At 47.0% G+C, this 11896-nt stretch overlaps 1 long non-coding RNA gene across 1 annotated transcript; it reads left to right on the top strand.

Annotated features, from left to right (window-relative positions):
- Window positions 1-92: 92 nt before the first annotated feature.
- On the top strand, window positions 93-11722 carry LOC123812948. The gene is made up of 3 exons (XR_006784638.1): window positions 93-509; window positions 9835-10031; window positions 11041-11722. It is a non-coding gene; the product is annotated as an uncharacterized LOC123812948 (long non-coding RNA).
- Window positions 11723-11896: the final 174 nt, after the last annotated feature.

Here is an 11896-nt window from a genome sequence, read left to right as displayed (position 1 = left end):
ACCCCCCCCCGCCCTGCCTGCTACAGCCCTGCTCCCTCCCGCGGGAACTCTGTTTAATAATTAATTAAGATTTCATTCCACAAGGCGCCAGGTGTGTGCGGCCTGCTTCCCAGCGCACCACTTTTTTTCCTCCTCCCCCAGCTCTCTGGGGCGCCAGCCGCGACGCGAACCCACCGCACCCAGAGCCCAGAAGGGGGACTGAGGGAAGGGGCACTCTCCACGCTACCCGCGGGCCCCACAGTCTCTGGGGACTTCTCCCCGGCACCTGCCACCCAGCACAGCCCCTCCCCCGGCACCTTTTAAGCAAAGGGTAGTGCTTCCCTGCGGAGGGTGGGGGTAAAGGGGGATGCATTGCTGGCGCACGAACTGAGAGTTGTTTGATATCCCACGTTTCCGAGCACGGAGGGGCAATCCAAGCTACCTGGGTGATGGGACAATCTCGTGGAAGCTGATTTAACCCTCTGAGGGTTACACCAGAAAGCGGAAGAGGGCTAATTCCCAGGAAGTAGGTGAGTCGGACTCGTCGGAGGGGGTGCCCTGTCTCCAGAGCTGGGAAGCGGGCAGCCTGCCCGGCACCCCTTGAGGACCACCCCTGTCCTCTCAGCCAGGCCCGCACCTCCTCCCCCCGGGCAGCCCCTTCCCTACCTAAGCTCTTGCAACGTACTCATCTCAAGCTGCTCCCCCCTCAGACACCGCCTGCATTCTTGTCCTTCAAGGCCCAACTCTTGCTCATGCCCCATCCCCACTGGGATTCCTAAGCCCCAGGACAGAGCTTGAGGCAAGGAACAGAGGGAAAGAATTGGGAAAATGAACTTCCATGATTTATCAGGCATATACAATTGCCTGATATATACCTTGGGTAAAACCATCACTCTCTTGGAGACTCATCTATAAAATGGGGGTGAACCTATCTGCCTTGGGTTTCTTACAGGATTTTGACGATCAACTAGAAAAGTGTTGGTTAAAATGCTAAAAAATGAGATAGGGATAGTTTATCTTACCATGTATGATATGCAGGGCTGGCTTGTAATTTAACCTTTGGGGTGTTTTGGCCTGACTTTGTCCTTGGAGTAGCCAGTGCTCTCATCGCTATTAAAATTTCCTCTCCACCCTGAATCCAGTATCAGCCAGTTACCTCTCAGAATAATATGCTTACAGGGTAAATGGGGGAAATGCAAAAGACAATTCGGAAAAACAAAGGTGTGCATTGTGAAGTTTTATATTTTGGGATGGAAGGCTTTGTCCTTTATTGTATTTCAGAATGAAAAACAAGTTTGGACACCAACCAGGTAAGCTGGAGAAATATGTTGGGGGCCCACCTCTGGGCTTTAAGTTACACTGGTGTGTGAGTCCTGCCTCCCTCCTGAAGGCCATTTCCGGCTACGGGAGGGCACGGCCACCTTCTGCACCTTGCACAGAAGATCTGTTTCTGCCACCACAGACTGTGCAGGCCTTAGAAATGACTCTAGTCTCGTACGTCGTAGATAGTGCTAGGCACACTGGACATACTCAATCACTGAATCTTTAAATGTAGAGGATATTAGGGCAGAAGGGATCATAAAAATGATCTAATTTAGCTGCTATACTTTTAATCATTATAACAGGAAGCACTTATATAGCATATCGAGTGCACCGGCTACTCTTCTAAGCCCTTCTAATTCTCATAACAACTTCACAATCCGATTATCATCATCCTCACCTTAGAGACAGGAAAAGTGAGGCACAGAGAGGTTCAATAGCTTCTCCTAGGTCAGAGAGGAAGTGGTAGATCCAGATTTTGAACGCCTGCAGTCTCCCTTCAGAGTCTGTGTTCATAACCACGATGATGCACCGAGTACAGAAAACCAAGCCCCTGCGATGGGAAGTGACGTGCCCAGGCCACACAGCTGGCTGGTAATAACAGAAGTAGGAGCAAGACTCACAGCCACTGACCCCGACTCATTGCTCTTTCCACTCTGCGTCACTGACACGTCTGTGCGTATCACAGACACAGAGAGTGCCCGGCCTTCCCTGTGACTGCTCCCGGAGCACAGACCTTCTTCTACTGGTGGGTGGGCTTTCCCCGCATTCCACTGTGGTCAGTGTATGCTTTGGAGGGTGGGGGCCATGGGCCCCAGATCTTTAGCTTCATGACCCAAAAAGTGTGAGAACTACTGCTACAGACCAACTGCCAAGGGCCAGCCACCCCCCATCAGACCAGCAGGTGAGAGTCTGGGCCTTCCACCAACCGCTCCATAACAGAGGATTGGGTGTGCAGGACATGCTTCAGCCGGGTCATCTACCTCTGAAACGCACCAAGGCCGCTTTACAAGCTTGCAGGGGAATAGTTTGGAGGGAAACATGGAGTCTCTCACACAGGGGTTCTTAGACCTCCTCTGTGCCCCTGAAAGGAGTGCAACACTCGGCAGAACACAGTGACACATGAACACTTTAAAACAACTGCACAACGCAGTGCTGTGCCAGATCCAGCACAGTCCAGAATCGCAGGCACCGAAGTCTTAGGGGAAAAATAGTGTAAAGCCTCACAATTGGGAAATTTCTGTCTATCACTTTTTTCTTTGAATTAGGACATGGTGGCCATCACTCAGTTTCCATGGCAGAGTGCCTGCCTTGGTCCAGCCAGTGTACCACCAGCCCTGCAAAGCCAAGTTTGAGAACCACTAGAATAAGTAAAATGTTCAGAAAGAACCTCCTTATCCCAGGATGGAAAATAAACAGCAAGGCAGGGATCAATGGGAAGGTTTTCACTCTGACCAAAAAGAAGAAAAGAAGAGAGGGAGAGGCAGCTGGCATGAGCTGTTTCTATTTCTCCAAGTCTGACTTGGTCTCAAATGACCAGGTTATTTTTCTAATACAGAGCACAGTCACAGAGTGGCACACTCTCAACCTCTCATTTTCCGGAAGAGGAAATTCCTACAAGGACAGTATTATATGTAAATGCAAGTTCCATATAGCCGTAAGTGTATCTGGATCGCACTCTGTGAATATCTAGTGTTGGAAACAGCTTGTAATGTAGCAAATGGCCAGGCTTGCGTCTCCTGAGCCTTCTCTGGGTTGTTTGGGAAACAGCTAAGCAAGCCTCTGCCAACTCCCTTTTACAAAGCAAGGATTCCTTTCACAGTGCACATAACCATTCCCTAACTTTTCTTTCTTAAAGATCAGATTTCTGCCGATTACATTTTCTGAAAGTAAGAACGATGTGTAAAGACAGCCCACATTTATTCAATCCAGCAAATACACCCTGTCCACTTCACCATCCCTAACATAACCACTGCTCCGGCCGCCGCCCAGAGGCTCTTGGCTTCCCCTGGGCCCCAGGGGTGGAGGAAGCCTTGGCCACCACCAGCCTCACAGCCACCAACACCCACAGCAATGGAATCATTGACTGTGAACTCCAGGGGGATACAAACATCCCTCCTCATCCTTTGGTTCCACATCCATTCTTTCCACAAATATTCATAAATAGTTGAATATTTATGAATGTTCCTACTACACTCCAGGTACTGTTCTATTAATAGGTGCTTGGGATACAGAAATTGAACGCAGAAGACTGGCTCCCTAGTCTGATGGGGTGATAGTTGATGGTGACGAGTGCAATGATGACAATTAGAAATGAGGATGGATAAAAAGTGACTGGGAGAGAAACTCAGGCTGGCTTGTCCAAAGGCCTCTCTGAGGAAGTGACATTTACATAGAGACCTAAATGAAAAGGGATCAGTCATGCAAAGAATATGAGTAAAGCGCATCCCAGGCAGCGAGGACAGCTCATGCAAAAGTCCTAAAGCAACAGCAAGCTCACTGTGTTCCAAGAAAGAGAGAGTCCGGGAGGTTGAAACCGGCTGCTCCAGGAAGAAAGTACAAGGTGAGGTCAGACAGGAAGGCATGCCCTCGCTAGAGCACCACTCACAGGCCGGGGTAAGGGGTTTGGATTTCATTCAAAGTGTAATAACAAGGCTTCGGAGGATGTTAAGCTTGGAAGTCACGTGATCTGATGTATGGTTTTAAAAGATCACGTCTACTAGGTGGAGAATAGATCTAGGGATCAAGAGATGCAAGGGAAACCACTCAAGAAGCTGCTATAATGGTGCAAGTGGAAAGAGGTTTGACAAGGATGGTAATAGCGAACTGAGAAGTGGAAGGACTTGGGAAATATTTTGGAGTTGGAGTAGTCTAATGACTGGCCTTTGTTCACTCTGCATGGTTTATCTGTATCAAATAATCATCAAAACCTAGTATTTATCGAGCACTTACTATATGCCAGGCACTGTGCAAGGCACTGGAAGTTATGGTCCAGAGAAGACAAACCCCACCTCCTCCCACCCTACTGCCATAGGAAGCTCTAAGTTGGAGGAGCTCCTGCCCACCCCATCCCACCCCATTTTCAGGGCTAGAGGCACACCCTTCACCCCACCCCTGCACTCTACTCCAATGCTGAGCTGGGGTTGATCGGTGTCTGAGGAGTGTTTATAGCTGGAGAATTGATGCCATAAAAATAAGAGTCCAAAGTTCTCCCAAGATCTCAGAGCAAAAACCAGGGGAGCCCAAGGGCTCCTATGCTGGGGAGAGCCAGGGCCACAAGGACAAGAGAAACCTGTTGACGGTCACACTACTTACTGCTCATCCTTCTCTGGGTCCCCAGAGCTCCGCCTGCCAGAGAGCTGGTCAAGGCAGACTTCCTCCGCTTTCTCAACTATTCCCTACCCCCTTCGATTACCCGCAAGCTCCCTTAGTAGATTTCTGAGTCTCGTGTGCTCTCTGGTGGCACCTTTGTGACACTGCAGCCCATAGTTAATCTCAGCTTTTCACTACTCAATCTACAAACTTCTCTGGCTACCTGCACCAGAGAGCCACATGGGAAATTCTAGAAATTCCCGGAAGGGTTGAGAATGCTATTGTATTAAGGCAAAGGTTCACACCAGTTTCTGAGCTTTAGAAGCACGAGCCAGCCCTCCATCTATTGCCAGGCTCACCTGTTGTTTACTGGTTAAACAAACCACTGTATTTTGCCATGTATAATGCGCACCCATGTTTTCGGCCCAAACTTTCAGAAATAAAATCTTTCACTTTAATTTTTAATTCAATTTTGTATACATTTATATTTAGATACTTGTGCTTTTTGTAGTATAAAGGAATGTTAGCATTTATTTGTGAACATATTATGGTAAAAGAAACTTTATGTAACAAATAATTACAAAACACAAGAACAGATACAAGGTATTTCAGGTACTACCCATGTATAATGCACATCCTCATTTTTCCCCCTCAAAATTCTGGGCAAAAAAGTGCACATTATACACACAAAATACGGTATCCAAGTGCCTCCTGTGAGCTGACCCCAGGCACCATGTGCAAAGCCGACTCCAGGTCAGATGACCAGACATTCCCACCAGGGCTTTGAGTCTGGAGCTGGTCATGTAAGGAAGCTAGAGCGGTTTTGAACCCATCCTGCAGTCAGGGACAGTGCGTCCAGTGATCATGGCCCCAAGCCAGACTTTGCCACGGCTCCTGCTGCCTAATTTCCATTTGTCCCTGCCCCTTCGTTTAAGCCTAGTAGTCTGTCCTTCCCATCAATTCTGTGAGCAAGTTACTCACTATCCTTCCAATAAATGTGTTTCCTGCTCACAGTTGGAGTCTGTTTTTGTTTTTGTGAACAAGATAATGACTTGTATATCGTACAGTTAGTCAAGCTTCTCTGAATCTTAGTTTCCCTCTCGCTAAAAAGGATGACAACAGTGACTTCCATGTGCGAGGCTGTTTGATTAGAAGAGTGTATTCATAATCTATTGCTGCATAGCAAGTTACCAGCTTAAAGCAGCACACATTTACCATCTCAAGTTTCTGTGGGTCAGGAGTCTGGGCCTGGCTTGGCTAGGTGCTCTGCTTCAGGATCTTACAAAGCTGCCATCAAGGTGTTGGCACAGGACGAAGTCTCATCTGAGGCTCACGTGAGGAAGAGTCAATCCCAGGTGGTTGTTGACAGGACTCAGTTCCTGCAGCTCATTGGACTGAGGATCTCCGCTCCCTCCCACCTGGGTCTCTCCAACACAGCTGTTTGCTTCATCAAAGCCAGCAAGGGAGAGTTGGCCAGCAAGATGAAAGTCACAGTCTCTGGTAGTCTAATCACAGAAGTGTCATCCCGTCACTTAATGCTGTGTTCTATAAACTAAAAGCAAGTCACAAGGCCAGCAATTAAGTAAGAGGAGGGGATCACCCAAGGCCACGAATACCCAGAGATAGGGATCATCTGGGGCTGTCTTGGAGTCAGCCTGCCACGTGATGTAGCTGTTAATGATCATTCAAGTCCTCGCTCAAAATCTCACTTCCTTCTTGAGGGCTTTTCTAGTCCCTCTTCAACCCAAACCTATCAAAATTAACACCTCTTACAAAAGGGGAAACTTGAAGATATACTAGTTATTAGATGGGATTGTTTTTGTGTTGGGAGGAATGATGTTATTTTGGCACTATAAGATGTTCTTTTCAAGAAATACTGGTGGTAGAATATCATGATGCTCACGCTTGCCTTTAAAATATCTTAGAGTGTTCTGGCTGGTATAGTTCTGTGCACTGAGTGCTGGCTGGCAGACCAAAAGATCGCCAGTTCAATTCCCAGTCAGGACACATGACTGGGTTGTGGGCTGGGTGCTTGGTTGGGGGTATGCAAGAGGCAACTCATCAATATATCTCTAGTGCATTGATGTTTCTGTTCCTCTCTTTCTCTCTCCCTTTCCCTTTCTCTAAAAATAAAATTGATAAAATCTTTATTAAAAAAGAAAATTGTCATGGATGCCACCTTAACCAAATTATCAAATTTAACCACACAAAAAATGGGACAAATTGACAATCATATACCCCCACTCACATGTGCTGGGAAGGACTGTACTAATCTTACCAAAAAATCTTTAAACTGAATCTAATCACAGGGAAACAAATTGAGGTACATTTCTAAAACAATTGGTCTGCACTCTTCAAAAACATCAATATTATGGAAGAAAAAAAAAAACCCAGCTAGGGAACTGACAACAGTGTTAAGGAAACTGGAGAGACGACTAAATGTGATATGCTCAACTGGTTCCCAGATTTGTCTTTAAGCCATAAACACACTGTTGGGACAATTGGGGAAATTCGAAATTTGAAATATGTCAGAAACGTTGCATAAATGTTCAAGTCCCTGAGTGTGATGATGTTTTGTGATTATGTAGAAATGCCTCTGTTCTGGGTAAATACATGAGGAAATATTTAGGAATGAAGTTGATGTCAGGAAGTGGTTCAGGAAAAAAACACACATCTGCCCGGGGTCAGAGCAAACACGGGCAAACGCCGCCAACCGGGGAGTCTGGGGGAAAGGGCCATGCATATTTTGTATGGTTCCTGTAACTTTAAGCCCACAAAAAGGTTTAACATTTTTCAAGATAAAAATATTTGGGGAAATGCCAGACCTTCAGAGTTTTAATGTCAGCTGAAAAATACTCCAAATGAGGAAAGCGACAGGGCAGGCAGTTCCCCTAAATGTCCCGCAGAGGTGGGGGCGAGGCGCCCCCGTGGGCACTGGCCCAGTAGGCACACAGAGTGCTAGCTGCCAGCAAAGCGGGAACACTGGGAAAATATTTATTTAGAAATAATGTGATATTTGGTATTGTTCCAAAAACATCCAATTTGTCATGGAAATTTTTTAGAATTTTGTTAGACTTCTTAAAATTTTTTTGCAGTTGACTTGTTTTTCACTGCGAAGGGACTGTCACAATCGTTTTCATGCTTAAGACGTTTAAAGTCTTCGTGTGCCTCCAGCCACCTGCCGAGGCGAATGGGCTGGGAGCTGGCAGCTGGGGAGCGGAAGGCGTGCAGGGACAGCGCAGTTATTAAAAGCCCTTTGGAATTGGGTGGCCAGAGTCTGGGAACCCAGTGAGAAAGCTAGCTGTAGTGAGAATGGAAACTTTATACTTTAGTCTATCTTGGGCTGTTTTAGAGGCTGGGCTGTTTGTTTATTTTCTTTTTGTTCTTCCTTAATATTAGGTAAAGATTTTTGTTTGCTTGAAACAAACAGGAGCCTCTCTCAGCCACGCTGAGAAGAACCCAGACGAGGGGACTAGGCAAATGCCCTCCCCCAGCCCGGGGCAGAGCTCTGAGGGGAAGGCAGAGACTTCCAGCGCTGCCCGCTTGGCCCCATGTGTTTCGGAGAAAAGCTGTTGGCCTCCTGCCCTCCTTCTCTCTCCCCTGCTCTCCTCCTGCCAGCCCCTTCTCCGCCCCACCTGCGCCGCCTGTTTTCCTTCCCAGCATGGAAGGATGAGTGGAAGCGGTTGAGCTGTGAAGTCCAGGACACCCGGATTCAAACCAGTTGTGACAGGGACAGACCTCAAAACCTATGCTTCCTTTCAGCAAATATCCACTAATGCCACAGAGGTAGCAGGCACCACTCTGGGTCCAGGGGACAACGTGGTAAGTCAAGAGGGCAGACAAGGTTCCTGCCCTCGTGCAACTTGCGTTCTGGTCCAGGGAGGCAGATGATGAACATGAAGACAAATGAATAAGAAAAGTAAATGCCATGAAAAGTGTGTTGTAGAATCTCGCTGCACACTGTATGCATTCAGCTCTACACCATTCTGGAAGAGGTGAAACTGGGGAGTCGGCGTGGTGGTTCCCAGGGCCGTGGTGGGGAGGGGTGAATAGGAGAGCACACAGGGTTTTAGGGCAGCGAACCTGTTCTGTGTGCTGCCGTGACGATGGGGTATGTCATTACACATTTGTCAGGACCCACGGAATGCACAACACCCAGAGTGAGCCCTGACGTAACTCTGGACTTGGGGTGACTGTGCTGTGTGGACCCAGGTTTGCCAACTGGCACAGAAGTGCCCTCTGGTGGGGGGAGTGGATAGTGGGGGAGGCTGTGCATGGGAGGGGCCAGGGGGCATGTGGGAACTCGGTACTTCATGCTCAGTTCTGCTGGAAACCTAAAACTGCTCTACAAAATAAAGTCTGTTTTTTAACAAGTTGTCTGTGGGACACCCTTTTGTGGAAAATTAACATGTGATCAAAGGAAACGGGAGGGCCCTGCTTTAGACAGGGTGAAAAGAAAGCCTCTCTGAGGCTGTTTCCTCAGCTACAAAATGGAAGTAGGAGTATTCGCCTTCATATGCACATGAAAGTGCTCTCTAAATGGCCACGACTCTTCCCCTGTGGCAAAGTCTGCAACGACACCTGCCAGTGCTCTGACAAGGCTCCCCGTGCCCCCTGCCTTCTGGTGTGCAAGTGCTTGTTTAATATGCACCTGCTGACTCAGGGCTGGGTCTGGTGACTTGCCTCTAAGGAATAAAATGTAGCAAGAGTGATGAAAAGCTACTTCCAAAGTGTCAGAAAGACTGCAGTGTCTATCCCCTCTCTCTCAGAAGTAGGCTGCCTGCTGTGTGTGACCCTACGTAGAGGAAGCAATGTGTCCAGGCACCCCGGCAAGGATCTGCACGGTGAGGGCTTACAGATGCAACTGCCGGGTGCAGTGCCGCTCCTGGACGGGGTACCAATTGGACAAAGCAGCAGCAAAAGATATAGTTGGGTCGATGGAGGAGATCCGAATATTGACTGGGATTAGAGAAGATGAAAATTAATGAAACAGAAAGCTGAAGGTTGTTGACAGAGAAAAAGTAGGTTCAAAGTAGCATGCTCATTATGCTATCATTTTGCTAAAGGAAATCATTTGTGTGTGCATGTGCATTTTAAAGGATACAACCTACCCTATTGCCCAGTAATTCCATTTCTAGTCATATGTGTCCAAGAGAAATGAATTCCTATGTCTGCCAAAAGGCTCATGTTTAAGAATGTTCATAGCAATTTTATTCATTATAGACAAAATTGGAATCATCCTGAATGTTCATCAACAGAAGAACAGATAAATAAATTACGGTGTATTCCAACAGTGGAATATTACACAGCAATAAGAAAGAGCAGACTGCTGATAAATGCAACGAGGACGACTCTCAAAAACAGACCCCTGTGGGCCAGCAGCCAGATGCAACAGGGCACACTGTGCACAACCCTTTCAGGTGAAGTTCGAGAGTGGGCAGCTCTGACCCGTGGTGATAAGAGCTGTGACCACTGCAGGCTGGATCCTGAGGGTGAAGGGGCCTGAGGGAAATTTCTGAGGGAGGACATTGCAGGCCAGTGATGTTCAACCTTTATTATCTCATGGCATGCGTGAACCAATTACTAAAATTTGGTGGCACACCAAAAAGTTATATATTTTTTGCCTATCTGACAAAAACATAGGTATAATTCTGATTGATTTACAAAAAAGTAATAATAATCATAATAACCTACCCTTTTTGCTCCAAAGTGACTTTTTAAAAAAAAATCAGGTGACTATACTTATAGACAAGGATTTCCGGTACCAAGAATTAACCAATCAGACACAGCTTTATTATGTGACATGACAAATAAATTGCAGCTCTGTCACATGACCTATATACTTAAAGTTCAAGACAGGGCATTCACACTGGACAGCTGTTGTTGTGTTGGCCATTGTCACTGTTTTATTTGACCATCTAAGGGGACAGAGGTCAGTGCCCCTGACGAAACAGCCAGATTGAAAATCACTGGCATAGACCTTGATTTGGATGTGGTTACACAGACGTAGATATCTATGTCCCAAAATTGTACTTTTAATATTTGTATACTTTATATCATTGAGTTGTACCTCAAGTTTTAAAAAATTTTAAGAACAGCCCAGGCTGGTGTGGCTTAGTGGATTGAGCACTGGCCTGTGAACCAAAGGTCGCCAGTTTGATTCCCTGTCAGGGCACATGCCTGGGTTGCAGGCCAGGTCCCCAGTAGGGGGAGCATGAGAGGCAACCACACATAGATGTTTCTCTCCCTCTCTTTCTCCCTCCCTTCCCCTCTCTTAAATAAATAAAAATTTTAAACAAAATTTTAAGAACAAAACATTCATAAGGATTACACTTAAAGTGTTAATAGTGATCATACCTGGATGATGGGAATACTATATTTTCATTTGTTTTGTCTTGTTGTTTGTCTGTATTTTCTAATTTCCTACAGTCCGTAAGTACGGCTTCTGCAGTAAAAGGTTATTTTTTAAACTGCATTCCAAATACTTGATAATATTATTCCTGCTGCCTGGGAGAGAGTCAAGAAGCGTACTTGCTGAGCTCCTCCTGAAGGAGGTGGGCCGTGGCCACGGATAACAAGAAGGAATGAAGTGCTGATCCCTGTGGCCTCCCGGTGAGGGGACTTCCCAGGGCAAGTCCCCAGTGCTGAGCACGCGGAAGGGCAGAGCACACCTGAGTTTCTGGCCCACGTGGTATAATGGAAAGAACCCAGAAGGTAGAATCTGAAGATTTGGGTCTGAATCCAGATGCACCGTGGACTGACTGTGGCCTTTGAACCTCAGAAGAGGAAGGACTAAGGGTCAGTCACAGGGCACCTGCTGACACCTGGGCCATGACCCTACAGTTTCTGCCACATGTTGCTCTCCTGTTTACGAGACTCTCACCCTCAGTAGTGACAATTAACCTTAACGTGACCATTCCATTTTCTGAAACAAATGTTCCTGTTGAATTCTCACAGATGCTCTGTTAAGCAATCACTGCTCTTTCCCCTTATTAAAGGTAAGAAACTCATTTGCTGAGATAAGTGATTTGCCCACAACCAGTGACAGAATTAGGACTTGCCTTCTGGTATCAGACTCCCAATCCTTGGTTCTTTCTCCAGGCCTGTCCTGACACTGACCCACACTCTCCTCGACTGCACTTGCTCCCAGAAGGTCTGTAGCTCTCCACTGTCAACAAGACACTGGTTCCCGGAGGGACAGAGGCCTCTGCACACAGCATGCCTGAATGACCGAATGGCTCACTGGTACTGACTCCAGGTCAGAAGAGGCCCCAGGCCTCTTCTG

Source organism: Phyllostomus hastatus, unplaced genomic scaffold (genome assembly GCF_019186645.2).
Source record: "Phyllostomus hastatus isolate PE091 unplaced genomic scaffold, TTU_PhHast_1.1 phas_scaffold_93, whole genome shotgun sequence".
NCBI classification, from domain to species: domain Eukaryota; kingdom Metazoa; phylum Chordata; class Mammalia; order Chiroptera; family Phyllostomidae; genus Phyllostomus; species Phyllostomus hastatus.
The sequence above is the reverse complement of the archived record's forward strand: the minus strand, read 5'-3'. Positions and strand labels throughout refer to the sequence as shown.